General features: G+C 49.6%; 1 protein-coding gene across 5 annotated transcripts in view; it reads right to left on the reverse strand.

Annotated features, from left to right (window-relative positions):
* pias1b (protein inhibitor of activated STAT, 1b) overlaps positions 1–17,641 on the reverse strand; it is a 43,992-nt gene that overhangs the window by 23,293 nt on the left and 3,058 nt on the right. Inside the window, exon 2 of one of the 5 annotated variants that reach the window (XM_061221862.1) lies at positions 1,675–1,812. The exons of 2 other annotated variants lie outside the window; for them this stretch is intronic. The gene's annotated coding sequence lies outside the window, so the exon portion shown is untranslated. Of the gene's footprint in view, positions 1–1,674; positions 1,830–15,010; positions 15,069–17,641 lie in introns of those variants that run through there. 2 more of the 5 variants (XM_061221864.1, XM_061221863.1) reach the window with 2 other exon arrangements.

Raw genomic sequence — 17,641 nt, forward strand, 5'->3', positions numbered from 1 at the left:
GGCATTCCTGCCGCTCGACAGAACCAGCAACGAAAACAAGCAAGATGGAGAAACACAAAACCCTCACCACAAAGGCCTGTACCTCTAACTGGAGAGAACCTCACATCTACCACTCCAGAGACCCCCACATCCACATCTACCACTGCAGAAACCCCCACATCCACATCTACCACTCCACAGACCCCCACATCCACATCTACCACTGCAGAAACCCCCACATCCACATCTACCACTCCACAGACCCCCACATCCACATCTACCACTGCAGAGACCCCCATTTCTACCACTGCAGAGAACCTCACATCTACCACTCCAGAGAACCTCACATCTACCACTGAAATGTAAAATTGCATTTCAGGTAGCTTCAGTATAAAATATCCTACATAAGCCTTAGAAACAAAAAATCCAAATTGATCCCAAAAACAAACCAAATATTTTGTTGTTACCATCAGGGTTCATTTAGACACAAACCAGACAGGAGGGCTTCCTTAACAGCTCATCAACCAAGCTCCATTACTGCTCGCAAGGATTCCCTAATAAACAGCTTTTGCTGCCAGCTATCATTAAAGGTCTTCCCTGCTAGCATGCTTTGCGACATCCTCAGCGAAGTCTTTGCACAAGTGCAGACTGTAGAAACATTTACATGTGTAAATTCACGGGCCTGCCCACTGCCTGTGGCAGAGAGTCGCTTGTTAATTTGCATTAAGTGATATTTTTCATCTAATTTGTCAGTTAAATACCTACTTGGGGAAATCAACCGTTTTCAGGCAGAGGGAAAGTTACTTGTGTGGACAGTGGAACTCAAAGCACTTTTATAAGAAGAACCAGGCTAAAATCTATCGGCTCAAAAAAAAAGTAGACGTTTCCCCTGGAGCCATTAGGGCTATGATACGATTATCATATTCCAGTGAGCGGTGAACGGACCGAGCCCACAGGCCGTTTGGACGATAAGAAAAGGGAAGTAAATATGTTTCAAAGTGATAAAGGACACTTCTGGTTCACTCCCTCATCACCATTCTTCTGGCGGATTCACAAAACAACAGCATCTATAATGTCATTCCCTTGTAATATGAATTATTGCCATACGCAATATATACACATTTTATTCGGATCGTTTGAAGAGTTTTTATCGACGTAAGTTTAGCCGGATACATTGTAAATGGGCATACAGGCAGCCATAGGTGCTTATTCATGCACATCCCTGGGACACAGCGCATTAGGCACGGCCGTGGGGCACAGTCCCAGACTGTCTGCTGCACATCAGAGCACAGCCGGCCCCTGCAGAACAGAAGGGCCACACCGTGTGCGCTCTCCCCGCTCCGTCCCTCTCGCCCGCCGTGTCCCAACGCCTCGCCCTCCGCTCCCGCCGAGAGCAGAGACTTCGGCCGCAGAACCCGCCCGTCCCCCAACGCGCCTCCTCCTCCGCGCGCCTCCTCCTCCGCTTTCTCTTCGAGACGCTACAGAGAACCGACGCTACTGGAGGAGAGAGGAGCCTCCGGTCTGCCGTATCGCATGCTAAAGCCAGGCATCCTGCACTTACAGCCGCGTGCCGCCAGGTCCAACCGTCACCGGAGAGGAGGAGAGCACCCTTACACCCAGGTTTGGAAGGACAGAAGAGTAAAAAAAAAAAAAAAAGCCATTGATACTGTTGTGGTGTCGTGTGTAGGGTCCTACCTTGAGATATCTGTCCCTAACAGACAGGGTTAAAAAGGAGCGGCCTTGGTGGGTGGAGCCGTCAATTTAGCCAATCAAAACGGCTGTATAGAGGACGCTGATGACGTCTGGGTCACTTCAGTAACCGGATGCTTCCTCCTGTAGGCAAGAAGCCATGTTTCAGTCCTGATTCCCGCAAGACAAGGGAGACACAGGCGAAAGCAGCACGTCACTGGCCCGGTACGATACTCAAGGAGGCAGAGACTTCAAATTTGAGCCTAAGAAGTATCAATGGCTTTTATATTATGTTATTCTATGGTTTAACGTTGAGGTTTCACTCTCTTCTGGGCTCTTCTGAAGGGCATTAGCTGTAGAATCCACAAAAACATGTGGTAAAAAGTATTTAGTACAGATTAGCCCCAGTGACATGAAGAAGCCAGGAGGCACACTCGTGTTCACCGTTACTCAAAACAAGGGACCTTGCAAACAGCCACACAGTGTCCAATAACGTCAGAGGGCAGCCTATGACCCGCCTGAATCTTCCAGAACGTTCCCCACTGAGCCCAGGTAACACCTGGGGTGGGGGAGCAGCTGCGGTCGGCTGGAAGGAGCAGCGGTTAAGTGGACCAGACCACAGGGAAATGATATCAGGAAACATGTGGATGGGGGCCAAGGGAGTGGCTTCATGAGTGTTTGGAGGGGGAGGGGTGGTATGCAAACCAGTCCTCGCTGGCTGTGTGTGCGTGCGTGTGTGTGTGTGTGTCATTTATACACAAAAAAAGGGGGGAGGGGGAGGTGAAGGATCAAATTTCACATCTGTGACGAGGAGGGAAAGCTGATCCGGACACAGAATGTTGGTCCACCTCAACATTCGTGAACAGTCACTGCTCGCAACGGCAGGGACTGACCACGGCGCCGCTCCTGAGTCACTCCAGCTTTCCCTTTCGCGCTCTCTGCGAAGTCGCTGCTGTAAGACTGCGAGCGAAAAGCTGGCTTGTTTCGGTGGTAATGGCTCCCCACATTTGGTTTCTATTAAATTCTGTCCTTGCGCAGTGTGCAGAGGAGCGGGAGTGGTGGGGGAGGGGTGGGGTGGGGGAATAAGCCTCTGAGCTTCCAAAACAAATGAAATTCACAACAGTCGGAGTGAAAACACAGAACAGCAGACGGGCGCTCTCAGGAGACGCGGCTCACGTTTCTCCCCGTCTGAGACCCAGGCCCCTGTCCCTGCCCTGCTTCACCTCACAATGTCCCTCAGTGACCGACCCTGCCTCTCTACCACCTCACAGTACTGACCCACCCTGCCTCTCTACCGCCTCACAGCACTGACCCACCCTGCCTCGACACCACCTCACAGTACTGACCCACCCTGCCTCTATACCACCTCACAGCACTGACCCACCCTGCCTCTACACCACCTCACAGCACTGACCCACCCTGTCTCTATACCCTCACAGCACTGACCCACCCTGCCTCTACACCACCTCACAGCACTGACCCACCCTGCCTCTACACCACCTCACAGCACTGACCCACCCTGCCTCTATACCACCTCACAGCACTGACCCACCCTGCCTCTACACCACCTCACAGCACTGACCCACCCTGCCTCTACACCCCCTCACAGAACTGACCCACCCTGCCTCTATACCCTCACAGTACTGACCCACCCTGCCTCTATACCCTCACAGCACTGACCCACCCTGCCTCTATACCCTCACAGCACTGACCCACCCTGCCTCTACACCACCTCACAGCACTGAAAATTACAAACCAATCCCAGAAAATATGCAACATGTTCTTGATTTAAATCCATGCTTTTGAATGTTTGTATTCAGCATTTCTTTACGGTAAAATATACAGAATCTGTTTAGTTTAGTCTTCCATCCACCCAAATGAGCTCAGAATGGATGTTTGCGGTGCCAGAGCTCCGGTTTTTCTGACTAAGAGAGAGAGTCCGTCTCCCACACTGAAAAGTCATTTCATTTCCTCCTACCGCATCCAACAGGCTGCACACCTTCGCTACGGAACAAAAATAGGCTACTAAATACATCACACAGGACACTACAGAACCTTGTATTAAAATACACAATACCACGCATTATAGACACACACAACACACTTCAATGGCGGCGAGGCAGACGGCACGCCGTGGCGGAGCCCACGTCTTCATAGACGGCCGTAAACACGGCTACGGCCGTGTCTGTACGCACGTCACAGCGCACGACCAGCGGCTTTGTGTGCCATCAAAGCCCAGAAAGTGGCATACCTCTAAATGGTCAAAACGGCGGCTCATTACGTAAAAGTCTCGGCGTGCTTTTGTGAGCGCGGCGGTACGCCGTGTACAGGCCGGGATGTTCTCATCCCGACCCGCAGCGGGTCACGGAACGTGCTGCTCTCCGCCGCCTGATTACTGCGGGGACAACAACGAAAGCCCAGCTGGTTTTCAGCAACAAGTGGACGGCGGGCCGGGAGATAGGGGCGCGGGGAGATAAAGAGAGAGGAGCGCTGGAGGCGGGGGAGGGGGCGAGGCGGGCGGGGGAGGGGAGGGCTGGGTGGCGCGGCGGCGTCGGGCGCGTGAGTGACGTCGTTCGGTGCCCGCGGACAGACAGACAGACGCGGACGCAGGGAAGCGGGGACGCGGGGACGCGGGCCGGTCTCCCGCGCGACGCTGAAACGCTAATGAGCCGCGGCAGACGCTGAAGCGCAGCTCTGGAGGAAGGCCTGTGCCGTCTAATCCGCCGGAACATTCCCTGTGCGCCTCCACTGCAGCGCCTGGCCATCGGCTCCAATTACCTTACTGAGGGAGAGCACAGCCAGCCAAACGCTCTGCTCTATGCACATGTACACACACACTCACACACACACACACACACACACACACACACACACTATGCCTCACTGACCGACCCTGCACTCTACACCACCTTTCAGCACTGACACACACATACGCACACACACACGCACACGCACGCAGACACAAAGACCTCAGCACTGAGAACATTCTCCAAACAAAAGGCATTTTATCAGAAGATCACAGCTGCACCTACACGAAACTGCCTGACTTCAGACACATCACTGAAGCCTTAAATACGCGCATGAGCTCTAAACAACCGTGAGATGATGGAAGGGAGAGCATTTTTCATAAACATAATTGTATGGTCTCCTACAGTCCAGCAATCCTGAAATCATTTTCCATTATTTCCCACTAAATCTAAACTCAATGGCATGAGACATGATTTGATTTCAGAACCAACCACATCAGAAACCTTTGCTACTTCATAAGTCAAGGCAGAAAACCAACTGAACATATAAAACTTTATCCAACCCCCCCCAAAAGGCTAAATGGCTAAATGGCCATGCTGATATGATTATGACTATTAAATCATTCACTCTTCTAATAACTACAGAAAAGCTTTAACCCAGCGGCCCTGACCACAAAAGAAAGTTCCAGAATACTGCAATGATGTTTAAATACCACAGTACCCCCCCCCTCCCCCCCTCATTTATTTAGGGTCATCAATCCTTGCTGTGCGTCAGCGTGTGCCGGTTAGCGGGAGGAAAATGATCTCTGCTTTGGTTATGATGTCGAAACAAGACACGTAACACTGTAAGATTAGCTCCCAGTGTCAACACTGATATTTCAAATTCCCTTGCACAAACGGTTACGTCCACCGAGGCGCTACATACCCTCAAAGTCCAACAGCCCCAGGATGGACTGCTGTACCAGGCCGGGGTGCTGCTGTACCGGCCCGCGCATTTAATCATCGGCCAAAAAGTACCAAATGTCACATCCCACAAGAGAGAGGGCGGAGGACGTGTCCCTGTGCGACCCGCTCTGGGTCCCCAGCTCTGGGTTTGAGTGGAGATGTGAAATAACCTGTTACAGTCATCTCATAGGGAAAAAGCCTCTATATGACTTTAGAAATGAGTATTGACTGCTCCATTCTGTTCGATCCAATAAGTTCAAAACATCAAATGACCTTATCATTGAAAACGGACATAAATAGGCAATGCTCAGACGGCTAAACGCCACAAAGGTTGCTGTGCTAGCGATCAAAACGAGGTAATCGCACAGAAAACCAAACGCCGAGATGGTGAACTGCAGCATATTTCATTCATTAAAGCCAAACTGGCTATCATTTCAGACCAATCACACGCAAGGATGTAGTAGCGCTCTCCAAATGGGGAGAAAAGCGTTCCGCGTCCTTACCTTAGCTTCTCCCTGAAGCATTCTTCACTGAAGCTAATAAATCCAGCCGAGGCTCCACCGACTCGCTGGTTACTCATTAACTACACCCTCCATAAGCAGAGGCGCGACCGGCGCTGCACAAAGAGAAAGAGACGCACTGCTTTGCTGGCTCGCAATGATACGACACATTCTTATTCAAAGGAGTCAGGGGGTGGGTGGGGGGGGAGAGTTACTCCTAATTTCTCTGGAAACCTGACATCCGCTTCTTGGAGAGCGAGTTTCCTCTCCCGACAATATAAAAGTCCCCCCGCGGTCGACTGGACTTAGGGTCCTGATAAATGGAGGGGTTGTGACATCGGTGGTGCTGATGTGTTTACAGTGGAGAACGCGCGGCTGAGGCCAGCGCCGAGGTCTCGCTCGGACCGTGCCGCCGCAGACAAAGGAACGGGGGCCGGCGTTCGGCGCGCGGCTAATCCGCCGTGCCGCGCCGAACGCGGCGGTTAGAACGATGTCACGTGACGGTCTCCGCGGCGGGCGGGTTTATTGCGCCCAGCCGCCGCCGCTCCCCGCGGGGAGGAGACCAGCGGCTCCCCCGCGCCCCTCCCCCAACGCGCTGGCTCCCCACCAGCAGTCAAATACCTAGTTTCACTGCGCTGCCACAGCCACAGCCTCCCGCGCTAACCGCGCTCCGGGAGGAGAGCCTGAGAGAGGGGCAGACACCGTGCAGAGGGACAGGACTGGGAACAACCGAGAGCGGCTCCTGAGGGAGCACAATAGGCACACGCGACCGGAGCACATGATCCCGGCTCAGGGACTAGCCTATGCTAATTTGCCGGTGCTGGTGAATAGTAAATGGTACTGATATGATGCAGCCCAGGTTGTGGCATTAGCCTTAGCCAATCGGGCGGTGCTGGTGGAGGGTAAACGGTGGCGATATGAGGCAGCTCTGGGCGTAGCGCGCCCTTCATGCCTGTGCTGCCCGGACAGAGGCCCAGACGATTTCCTCCCAACATGTCTCTTCCTCCACACTTGTGTCAACAGCTAACCGCTAACGTTTATCAGCTCTAGAAATCTCAGACTCAGGCTCTTTTCTGGCTCTTCTCGGAGGCTGTAATTCTTGTGTGTTGGGTAAAGTCTGGTTACAGCTATTTCTGTTGTGAGTAGGGGGGGGGGGGGGGGAATTCAGCTCTCAGTGGTTTGTGTGTGGGTATAAGCTCAACAGAGAGGTTGAGAATTGTTTTGTATGGAACGGTATGGGGGGTTGTTTATCGGTGCGTTTGTGTGTGTGTGTGTGTGTGACTCGGGGGGGTTGAACAAGCAGTTGGTCTGGGAAAGAAGAAACCATGCTTGGTTACCGACCTTCTCTCAAATCCCCAGATCAAGAGAAGGCATAGAGAGAGCTGGAAGGCTGCCCGCGCTCTCTCAGGTTGAGGAGGCGAAAGGACAAAGGCAACACTCGATCTTCCCCGTGCCTCTCCTCAGCAGCCCGGCCGCATATCTCAGAGGGAACACCCAGATCAGCTTGCTCCTCAGGATGTTGGAGAAAAGCCCCACGTTAACAGAGGCGTAGGGAGAAGGTGCTGCAGGAAAGCCCCACGTTCACAGAGGCGTAGGGAGAAGGTGCTGCAGAAAGGCCCCACGTTAACAGAGGCGTAGGGAGAAGGTGCTGCAGGAAAGCCCCACGTTCACAGAGGCGTAGGGAGAAGGTGCTGCAGGAAAGCCCCACGTTCACAGAGGCGTAGGGAGAAGGTGCTGCAGAAAGGCCCCACGTTAACAGAGGCGTAGGGAGAAGGTGCTGCAGGAAAGCCCCACGTTCACAGAGGCGTAGGGAGAAGGTGCTGCAGAAAGGCCCCACGTTCACAGAGGCGTAGGGAGAAGGTGCCGTCGAGCAGCAGGCAGGTCAATGAAAGCTGGGGAAGCTTCTGTGATACAGGACTCTTTGTAACACACACGACCGACTGCAGGTTCCCAATGCGAGGCAATGCAGAGTTCACTCCCGTATGGTTCTGCCCAACGGCCTGGTACCTGATCCTGGCCAGGACAAAGTGCATAACTGCCTGTAGTGCCCCACAGAGGCAGGCTCTGTCTGAAGGGGTGTCCTCTGCTCCATCAGGTATAACACATCCTTATGGGCGGATACGACCTGCACGCTACATCTCCCTTAACAGACGGATACGACCTGCACGCTACACCTCCCTTAACAGGCGGATGTGACCTGCACGCTACATCTCCCTTAACAGACGGATATGACCTGCACGCTACATCTCCCTTAACAGACGGATGTGATGGCAGCGTTGTATTTGATCACATGACCGTTGAAATGTATTGTGATTCTAGGCCTTTCTATGGGTTTTCTATCATCAGCAATGGGTCAAAGACCAAGTGCAGCCACCGGTTAGGCAGGCACCGAACATGCCAACCGCCAACAAGGCCACATTTTGTTAGAAGCGCCTCGAAGCAGTTCCTCGACATGGAGACGATACGGGTGTGGATTTAAGGGCAGATATTTTTACCTTTGGCTCGTCTGGCATTACCCCCGTCAGCCGGATTAGTATTAATAACAGCAGAGGGATTAAAGCTGGTGTCTCGGAGCTGGGCCAGGAAGCCATTGTCTGAGTGGCGGTGTGGAGGAAAGAGGGCAACGGTGCTGCAAACTTCTGAGCCTGACTGGAAGTTTAGATGTTAAGCGAGACGATTTTGCGCTTGAAAAGCCACGGCCTTGCTGATGACCGTGGTGCACGGAGGCTATATGGGCGCACGGAGGCTATATGGGCACACACGGGCAAGATGTTGATGGCAAAACAATAAAACAATGAGGTCAACATGCAGACAACAGCAACAATGAAACTCTCAAGTGCTGTGGAACACTTTTCAATGACTCATGAGCCAAGCCATTCCCTGCTGGTCATATACTTGTAGAAAACGACCAATGGCGTTCCTATACACTTCTGCACGTGCAAAGGTGGAGAATAGGCACTGATGGAGCCCATTGTCTGTAGTTGGGTTTCCATCAAACTGTTTTTATACAAATTTTGAATTTGCTGAACCTGAGTGGAAATGCCTGAAGTTAAACACCAGACGTTTTGACACCGGCCAAGGTGAAAAAGTCAGCATACTGGTAAAGAGATGACACAATAAAGGAAACAGATTTTTCTAATAAATGACAACGTGACAGGGACCTAAGTCACATGCTTCCGCTCCAGAAAGCCCAAAAAAGAAAATGTCATCTTGCACTCTTCAGAATATTCGCAGAACAGTAGTAGATTTGCATATTCTTTTGCTGACTTTTCGGAAAACTCGCTTACAATTTGGACGCAAACCTAACTTGTGTCTGTAACCACTGTCTCCCTGGTCACGCTAAAGAGACCGAGGGAGAAGAGACTCAGAGAGCCTCTAATGATGGCCGTCTGGCGCTGGGCGCGGCACACACCGCCACGCCCCTGGCCGAGCGGAGCTCAGGTGCAGCCCGTCCGTCAGCAGACCCGCACCTGCCCGCACGGCGGGCGGGGGGGAACGTTCCGGAAATCCCCCGGCCCGACGGAGCGCGCTTCCTCTCTCCGAAAGGCCCCGGCCGGGAGGGGCGAGCAGACCGGCGCAAGCTTCTTATTTCTGTATCAACGCGTCCCTTCGTTCGATTATCAAACAAGAAGCAGCGAGACACCCGTGCTCTTCCTGATCGCCACCGAGTCGCAGACGGCGTCAAACGTCGTCCCCCACCGATGCATTTTAACAAGCCCTCCAGCGAGCCCGCGCTTCACTGTGGGCGGACGGCGGCTCTCCCCGAGCCCGCGCGCATCCGTCTTTCCGCAGTTAACCCTATTAAAGTTCACGCAGCGCGGCGGGCACCAACGTGCTTTCGTCGCCCCTGTTTCTGCAGAGCGGAGCGCGATCCCTGCGCATTTGTTCTGCATTTTTTCACAGTAATGCTCACAGGACAGAATGTCACAGATGACTCACTTGCTTGTGAACTGTGGTGAAACAGAAAAGAAAAACAAGACGGGATCTAAAAGTGCAGAAACGAGCGGTTTCATTTTCGGAGTGACAACTGACTGCGCATTCGCAACCACTCACTAAAATGATTACGTTACTAAGCACACTTATACTAATTAAGACTTTACAGCCATGGCTAAATATTAAAATTCATGAGAGAGATGGAGAGGGGGGGAGGGGGAGAGGGAGAGAGAGAGAGCGAGAGAGAGAGAGAGAGAGAGAGAGAGACGGAGAGAGAAGGCATACAGAGTGCATTTGCACATGCATTATGTGCTCTTTAGAATCGGCCTTGAAATTTGGAAATTATTCCTTTCAAAAACAGCTTGTCACAAACAGGACAGAATCATCCCTCAAACAGATGTCACCCCCCTTTGTGTCTGCCGCCTCATATTTTCCCAATTAAGGGCTTTTTCAGGGACAATGAGAGCAGGAACAGCCGTCCAGCCCACAGTGACCCAGAGAGCCGAGCTGCCAACTCAATCAGAGAGAACGGGACCGACGTGTGTGTGTGTGCAGCTACAGACACACAATGGAGGAAGCTCAGAGAACGGGACTGACGTGTGCGCAGCTACAGACACACAATGGAGGAAGCTCAGAGAGAACGGGACCGACGTGTGCGCAGCTACAGACACACAATGGAGGAAGCTCAGAGAACGGGACCGACGTTTTTGCGAGTGCAGCTACAGACACACAATGGAGGAAGCTCAGAGAACAGGACCGACGTGTGCGTGTGTGCAGCTACAGACACACAATGGAGGAAGCTGAGAGAACGGGACCGACGTGTGCGTGTGTGCAGCTACAGACACACAATGGAGGAAGCTCAGAGAGAACGGGACCGACGTGTGCGTGTGTGCAGCTACAGACACACAATGGAGGAAGCTCAGAGAACGGGACTGACGTGTGCGCAGCTACAGACACACAATGGAGGAAGCTCAGAGAACGGGACTGTCGTGTGCGCAGCTACAGACACACAATGGAGGAAGCTCAGAGAACGGGACTGTCGTGTGTGCGAGTGCAGCTACAGACACACAATGGAGGAAGCTCAGAGAACGGGACTGACGTGTGCGTGAGTGCAGCTACAGACACACAATGGAGGAAGCTCAGAGAGAACGGGACTGACGTGTGCGTGAGTGCAGCTACAGACACACAATGGAGGAAGCTCAGAGAACAGGACTGACGTGTGCGTGAGTGCAGCTATAGACACACAATGGAGGAAGCTGCCGTCAGATTCTCAAACACAACGTCAAAGCAGAATGACCAGGAACAGGCCCAACTAAGCAAAGGCCGTTTGAAACTTCTGATACATGATTTTGAATGATTTTGTTTGGGGAGAAAGGCCATTTCTCCTGCTGACCAACTACAGTCCTTTTGCAACTTTCTATCCGTAAACATAGAGGCATGGGGTTACTAACTTGGGAGATCCTATTTTGTGAACTGAAAACAGATGTCATAAGCTTGATGATTATGGTGTATAATATTACACTGAAATTTCTCTCACACTGTGAAAGGTGGAGGGGTAGGCGGGTGCTGTAAATCCTACATTGCAGAAACCCCTGAAGTGACCAGGACATGGAAACATATTTCAGAAAACTCATTATTAAAGGTTTGACTGATTCATAATCAAGGATGCTTGATGAATTCCTGGAATCAAGAAGCATTTTGCCGTCCAAGGCATGCAGCGCCATTTCCACCACATATACCTGCCCTCTGACCAGCACGACCGCACGCCTCGCTGTCAATCACCACAGAGCGAGCAAGCCAATCAAACGCTCCCATTCCCAGCCAAAAATAACAAGCCAAACCAACAGAGGGTTGTTGTTTTCCTCAAGGACTAGGAAAGAAATTCCTGAGGGAAGAAGTCAACAAGTAGCTAACCAGGGAATGGCCAACTGTGCAATGCATTGGAGGGTTTCATGTCTCCAGACTAGCTCAATGCTAACTAGCTTGGTGCTCCAGACTAGCTCAAAGTTAACTAGCTTGGCATTCCAGACTAGCTCAATGCTAACTACCTTGGAGCTCCAGACGAGCTTAATGCTAACTTACTTGGATCTCCAGACTAGCTCAATGATAAGTTGCTTGGATCTCCAGACAAGCATAATGTTAACTTGTGCAGACAACCAGGTGCACTCACCAAACAGGAAATGCTCTGAAGCAAACGTTCAGAACTTCCTTTCATTTATTTATGATGGCTCCGGCTTCTAATCAGAGGTGGTGCAGGGAGGGTTAAATTGTTTTAAAGGGGACGGTAAAAAAAACAGATAAGTAGCTTTTCGCGGCCCGGCTGGAAGCAATCTGCCGAGTGGAGATTCCTCCCCCTCCTCCTCTCCTTCTTCTAAGGAAATATAATTGCATATCCCTGCACATCCAAAGCTCTCCTGTTTAAATTTTTAAAAGGAACGGAGACCAAAAAGGAGGGTGTGGTAGGAACGTACTCTCGAAAAACCCAAAGTGCTTTGGCCCACCCGCCCACTGTGAGCCTGGGATCTGGGCAAAACCTTTTAAAATTTGCTTGCCCTTTTTACAGTAAGGTCATTCCAATCACGTTAGCCGTCTCGCCTTTAATCTCCCTCTTAATTGCGCAGTTAAGCTATGTGATATTCCCTCTCTCTGAGTTACACTTTCCGTGACGTGAACGTATTGAATTTCCTGTATTTTTTTTAACAATAGTTTTTGCACAGTCATTTCCACCCTGTGTGAGATGACACTGCAGGTGAAAGGGGGCGCGGAGGGGACAGGGCTCTTCTCCTGCGAAGCTTGTGCAAACAGGCTGGCGGATGCACGGCCAATCAAAAGGCTGCCAGGTTTAACGGCATGCTTTTGGAGACCATGGTGTGGGGTTGAGAGCCATGGGACTGTGGTGGTAAGAGCCAATACCCGGCACTTAAGAGTTCATCTTAAAAGTGTATTAAAAAAAAAAAACATTCTTTGAATAAAACCGATGAATAAAATTGTATCATCTGTATTGTTTTTATTGCACAGCTAAACTGTCTGAAGAGGGACGCGGTAGCGCAGAAAAAGGCGAACGCGTACGACAGGTTTCCTGCGCTCTTGCACAAGTCAGGAAGGTGAAGCACTGTACGAAGCGCTGCAGTTTGTATTGTGCGGAGCTTCAGAGCAGCACCACGCCGCCGCTACCGTTCCCCTCCCCCACGCCGGCACAGACCGAGAGCGTGTGGGTGAAGATGAGAACAGTCACTCGGAGCATGATGGGTGGCCACCGCCGGCTCCAGATACAAAAATCCCATTTGGGGTTGTTTCACGTAAGCCCGCGGTAATCGCTCACGCTCACAGTACAGTACGGTACGGGGTGCTAATGTGAACCCGCGGACGTTTGATTGTCACACCGGCCCTGGGGAGGAGGGTCTGAAAGCACATTTTCTTTAATCACAAGTGTAATCTGTGTGAGAGGCACACTGTGCTCGTTGCAGGAGACATGGGGCTATATTCGCCACCATCCGGGGGAGTCCATAAAAGGCCGAGATGCAGCTGCTAAATTTGTGTTTTCAGTTCCCCTTTGCTTTCTGCATTGTTGTTCCAATTCTGTAAAAAATGCACAATGCTATGTATCGGGGGGGGGGGGGGGGGGGGGGGGGAAATGTTGTTGCAGGAAATTTTTCTGCCCAATATACTGATTTACTGAGGGTGCAGCAATGCATGTACTCAAACAGCGTTGAGCTGCACTTCCTGACATTTAGCCCTGGCTGTGGGATAGTGCGGGCCAGCAGATAAAGTATGCCTTTGGCCGTCTCCACTGTTCGGCTCTGCACTTATAAATGCACTTGCATCTCATCAAGCTCCTCTACCGTAGAACCAACCTTCAAGACACACAAGGGTATGGGACACCGTCACACTATTTCAGTTGAGCTTAAAAGCGCACCTTTGAACAAGCTGCAGCCCCATACCCTGAGCTGACTACAACCCCGTACCCTGAGCTGCTGAGCTGACTACAACCCCGTACCCTGAGCTGACTACAACCCCGTACCCTGAGCTGACTACAACCCCGTACCCTGAGCTGACTACAACCCCGTACCCTGAGCTGACTACAACCCCATACCCTGAGCTGACTACAACCCCATACCCTGAGCTGACTACAACCCCATACCCTGAGCTGACTACAACCCCATACCCTGAGCTGACTACAACCCCATACCCTGAGCTGACTACAACCCCGTACCCTGAGCTAACTACAACCCCGTACCCTGAGCTGACTACAATCCCATACCCTGAGCAGGCCAGAGGAGGATGGGCTCCCCCTAATGAACCTGCTTCCTCCTAGGGTTTCTTCCTATACGGCAGATCCTATACAGATTTCTGTTACCTTTTGTTTGCTTCGTGGGGGGAAATGGGCTGGGGTAAAATAAGCATAGGGTATACATTATTTGCAAAACGTGCTATGCAAATGTAAATTTTGATATTTTGGTTTATCTGCACCCTTATCAAAACAAAATAATCAGTCTGCCAATAATAAGCCTACTTCCACAATCAGCGAGACCTACAACATGGTAGAATATTGAACGGTGAGACGTATAACAAAGAGCTTTTATTCCGTGTGCAAGCAAACTATTTTCTTGCGCCTTATTTAACTCCAAAAGACAAAACATGGAAATGATATTGAATGTTGATATATAAAATAAAAAAAACATAGTCCTTCAGGTTAAACATTGGGATAGAACTGGGATGATCATCCGGGCCGGATCACTGCACGGAAAGTTCTAGTCAGAAACACCAAGCTGTCCAAATGAGAGAGAGCTGAGACTGGGCTTCGCCAACACCTGAGGAGGTAAGCACACCACTTATGAGCCACCATCTCTCTCAATAAGACCTGACAAAGGCTGATTTGATAAGGGCAGAGAGGACTGCACAAGCTCTTAGCAGCCCTGAGTTCCACCAGCAAGATGCATCAATTTTAGAATCTCGCAGGAACTTTTCATGCATTTCATGTCAGACTCATAATGTGAAATGGTAGGTACTTGCAGTTTCGGATTCAGATGATGGAGCTACCGTGATCAACATTAGCGGTTGAATGACGGCACTGAGGAAAGGTAGAACACAATAGCAAAGGGTAGCAGGGCCTTTTTGAGGAAGTTGGCTAGTCAGGTTGCATAAGATTAACAAATTCCCTCACTTCCTCATTCACACAGTCCGTGTTATTTAAAGTTTTTAACCCAAGCGCAGTACCCATTAAAACTTCCTCACAGTCAGACGAAATCAGTGCAGCTGCCAAACAGCTCCTCTGGGATCTGCTGCAGAGGGAACAGAGTAGAAGAGGAGAGATCACTCACAGTAGTCGGTTAGGTCTTAAAAGGAGGTGAAACACAGCAGATCACCCCAGCACTCTTGAAAACAAGTCACGGTTCTGAGGAATTTCCACCGGAAGTTGTGGTTTGAGAAATGGTGAAACTGACACCATTTTAAATAGACTGGTCTGAGGAGAAGCCCAGTTCTGCCGTTTGAACTTCAACACAGAAGTATTCAGAGCGTAAATAAGACAAAAGAAGGCAAAAGGAGCACAATGTTGTCGACTAGAAACGAAACACACTCCGTTCTCTACAAGAAAACTAATGATGAATTCATGTCTGACAGACATTCTTCCCCTGGTGACATTCTAATTGTACTGTGTCACAACTCAATGGCGTTAGGTCTCCCTAAGACAAAGAGACTCAAAATTACAATACCTCTGTACAAGTTTGAGTTCTTAGTCAACAAACATGTCTGTGGCATAACTGAACTAACTGAAGTGATGGAAAGCACCAGGTCATCATAAAACCAAAAAACAGGTGCACTGGGTTGGTTGTATATCAGAAGATTACCGCTATAAACACTATGAGCACATTATATATTTGTATAAGCCCAAATACCATTTTAGTCCAATACAAAGGCACATCTGTATTTTTGGTTCCATTTGCTGTGCATGTATATACAATATAATTAAGCCTCTGGGCCTGGTTTTTCCAAAACATTTAATCTGGACCACCCAAGGCAACTGCGATCACGATCTTCTCCAAAAAAAACAACCATACAGGATGATTGTATGGTATCCAGATTATTCAATCATTTTGATCTTCTTAAAATGCATGAATCATCAATGAAAACGTGTTCTGTGCTAAATAGTGCTTTATATTGCATTCATTAATAATTCAATATACAATATACAATTTCATAAAAATATAACATTTTCACACAGAAAACATATTAGTTGGGATCCTAAGTTCAGGTACATAAAAATTTACCAGCTTCATTGGATTCAAAATGTTCATATCCACCCACCTAATCATAGCAGAATTACACCATTATTTTGTATAACCATGTCCATCTCTACCTTAAATTGAATAATTTGCTGCAATAACTTAAATCTGAATTCTATGTGTGCTTAGGATGTGCTTAGAAACGCAACCAAAATATTTAGTAAGTTATAAAAGATACTATTCTAGTATGCTTGGCAAAACTGGCCTTTTCCGATTTGGCAATGTAATACAATTCACACAAATCTCATGGACATCATAGGCAAAGGCTTTGTACTGAAGTATGGGCGCACTGGGAGAGGGAGAGAGAGAAACGTCTGCCTACACTCACATGATGAAGCTTCAGACAGGAACGTCATGCTGCGATGGAAATCACTCGACTAACAGAGCACAAGAAACTTGGGCGTCTTCATTTTTTAGAAATCGTAAAGATAATAAAAGACAAGCAGTTTAGAATAGGCATCCTGATGTCCATATAGTTTCTATATTAAACTGTCCTTACCACATCATAAAAAGTCATATTAAGCAGATATGTTGATGTCCCATCGCCACATAAATAAAATATAACTGGAAAAATCTGATGATATTTTAAAACTAGGCCCTGATGATGGAATTGAAAGCACTTGTAGTTAAATGAAGAAGGCAGTGAGGTCTCTTAGAATACGTTGTTCAGTAGGCCAAAGAATGGATTGTATAAAAAACTTAAAAACTTTTACATCATATATTGGATCACAACTGGAAGCACAAAAGGCACTGAAACAAGACCTGGATGGAGTGTGCAAAAGAACACAAAATAAATATTTTTAAAATAATATTGACTTTAAACAAAAAAAACTAAACAGTCATGCACATATTTCAACACAACCCACAGGTAGACAAGGACAAGCAAAGGCAGGCTGTTCAGTGTATCATGTGGATACCAAGAATCTTAAAAAAAAAAATAAAAAAAAAAATTGGCTGGGCATTCAAGAGGTATTAGCTAACTTCAACAAACCAAATCTCCAGAATCATTTAATATACACAAGGGAAAATCAACCTGTATTTACCTCAAAAAGACTAATGTCTTTGCCAACATTTAAGAAAATATTGAGGAGGGTCATGCAGGAGTCAAGTTAATTTAACTTGGAATCAGCCATGTGTACCGTCGTAAGCGTGCTACATCAACACAGGATCAGCCTGCTTACAAAGGAAACGAGCGGCAAAGGCTCCCCTTAAGGCAACACGGAGCCGTGCCTCCCTCCGCCAAACGGTCACGGGTGCCGCGGATCATTCCGGAAGGTGTAAAAATACCGCCGGCTCTCTCCCGATCGATAGCGAGCCGATCGGCTCCTGGGAAGCAGGGCAGGCGCGGAGCAGAAGCCGGGGCCCTCGCAGGAGACGGGCGGGCGAGGAGCGGTCCCGGAATAGAGGCGGCGGGCGCTCGACGCTCGCAGCGAGCTCATTGGTGGCTGCCCACTCGCTGCCCACTCTGCGGAACATGGAGCGGCTGTTCAGGGCTCCCGCCCCCGCAGCAGGAACAACGCAGTCTCCGACGCGCACAGCCATTTATTAACAAAACGGCTGGATA

The sequence above is a fragment of the Conger conger genome, chromosome 15 (assembly GCF_963514075.1).
Source record: "Conger conger chromosome 15, fConCon1.1, whole genome shotgun sequence".
NCBI lineage: Eukaryota > Metazoa > Chordata > Actinopteri > Anguilliformes > Congridae > Conger > Conger conger.